Genomic DNA, 2398 nt, shown 5'->3' with positions numbered 1-2398 from the left:
TATGATGTCATCTTTGTTCCTGCCTGTACCTCCCCTCCCCCTTCCCCATGCTGCTATTATACCTGAATTCGCCCAAGGGGATTAATAAAGGAACAGTTGACTTGACTTGATGTGTGGTGGCTTTCTTGTTCTTGAGGCAATGACCTCTACTCTGGAAGATGTGATTATATAGGTATAGTAACCTGCTATACCTGGACTATTCTGCTATACCTCTATGCTATTCCTATTACTACTGTTCTACCCATCCTCAATCCCTGATTGGAGTAGCTACTTTAAGACCACTGACAACAGACAAATCACCAAAACCTCGTGGAATTGACATAATCAAGCCCCGCCCTCTCTTTTTGATCCTTCAATCACAGCTGTTGCTTCGTTCAAGGGAAGGCTTTCCAAGTCAAAGGTTTCCAAGTCAAAACAGAGAGAGTAAAATATTTAAATCTCCAACATGGAAAAAGGAGACCAGGTTATTAACATATTAATTTACTTAATTAAAATATATGCTCAAATTGGTCAGCTCTTGGCATTGGCTACAGTCCATGAAAAGGGTAAAGGGTAAATCGACTTCAGTAAGGAGGATACTATGGACGAGGGAAGTTGGTTGGCTGAGGGGGAAACTAAAAGTGAACTATATACTTACTAGTTCGGCCACACGTGGTGGAGAACACACAGATCACACACTGCGAAATGTGAAGAAATGCAAAGTGCAATAATCGGCCACACAACAAGCATGCAGTGACTAGAAGGGCCTGAACCACAACACAAACCCCAACATTTATGGTATGTCATAAATGTATAGATGTAGCAGTGCTGTCTATCTGTATGTCATGTATGTCATATATGTTACGATGAATTGAAAATGGGGGACCCTGATGTAAACAAGACAAAAGTCTTTCTCTGGTCTGCATCCCCTTAACAATTGTATGTATTGAGCTGTACTGTACTGTACCCATTCTGCAATCTGTTAATAAAGTTTTCAATCAATCAAACAGCACAACCTCCACCCACTGGCCGCAGAGCCCCGCCTGAGGCACAGACAGAAACACTACTTACCCTCTATAATGGCAGTTGGTTTGGGAGGTGTACGAGCAAGTACGAAATAAATAATAGGCCACATACAGTATAAAGAAACCAAACAACTCAAAATAGGCAAAGGCTAAACAAAGGTATGCAAAACAGCTGACACTATGAACAGATACAAATGTGTGATGCATCTGATACACCGGAATAATGACATACCTCTGAGGATTAAATCCACCCTACTGTACCAAAAACACTATTTAACTTTTAACAAGGGTGATGAGCTTCCCTCTGGGCCAACTACTTGGGCCAGTATAGGCATAATCCTGGCTGCAGCCAGCAGACCCTAACCAGCCTACAGACAAACAGTCACATTACTCCCAACAAATGGATACTGTTGAGCATGAACACCTTAACAGCAGTAGGTTAAAAAGACAAGAGCACTACCTTGGAGCTGAGGCAGTCAACTCACACACTGTCTAACTGAAGAGTGCATTGCTATTCATAAACTGGATTTTGTATTATGTATCATGTTGTCCCATGTCTGTTTTTAACATGCTCTATTTTATAATTTTGTAACTTTGTAACGGTGCTATCTTGTAATCATGGGGGACTTCCAGGTTAAATGAAGGTAATGTATTACAAAAGATGTGCCTATTATTATCAACACATTTTAAAACAAACTAATAAGACAAAGCCATGTAATTCCACTAAGCAAGCCTACATATAGTATGAAAACATTCCAAAGTAAACCAACATAAATAGGTCTAAGCCATATCATTTGATAATCACAGACCTGGGCAAAACATAGGCTATATTTATATAGTATAATTCAAACAGCAATAAGTGCTCCTCTTGCTTTTTCAAGCCTATACTAGACATTTTGCCCAAGTATTGCTGGCGTGCATCACAGTCACGAAAAGGGCTATATTGAACAGGTATATTTATAGATACATACAGAAGTATAGTATGTAGTAAGGGACCAAAATGAAACGTACAGTCTACAAAGCCGCCCTTATGTTTCAAAGTGTGGTCTCGTTCATTTATACTTTCCTACTCTGGAAGTCCCGGGGCCCCTGCTTGTGTTTGCAGAGCTGTGCGGACGTGGGACTGCGAGTGTCACACGATGCGGTCGCAAAGCCGAGTAGGAGGGAACAAAGAGGAATCCGGGCGTGTCCCAAATAACCGACTTCTCTGATAGGCAGGATTCCCTTCGATGCGCTGTCAATTATGACTTTGGGGGCGGGCTTTGACTTTGTAAGAACACGTTTAAGTTGCTGAACAACAGCGACAACAAGTGTGCAAACATATTGTTTGGAAAGGACAGTTCACGGATGACAGAATGAGTGACCCTTTGTCCTCACGGCGCCACGCGTGTCCA

This window comes from Notolepis coatsorum (assembly GCF_963971535.1).
Source record: "Notolepis coatsorum genome assembly, chromosome: 12".
NCBI classification, from domain to species: domain Eukaryota; kingdom Metazoa; phylum Chordata; class Actinopteri; order Aulopiformes; family Paralepididae; genus Notolepis; species Notolepis coatsorum.
The sequence above is the reverse complement of the archived record's forward strand: the minus strand, read 5'-3'. Positions refer to the sequence as shown.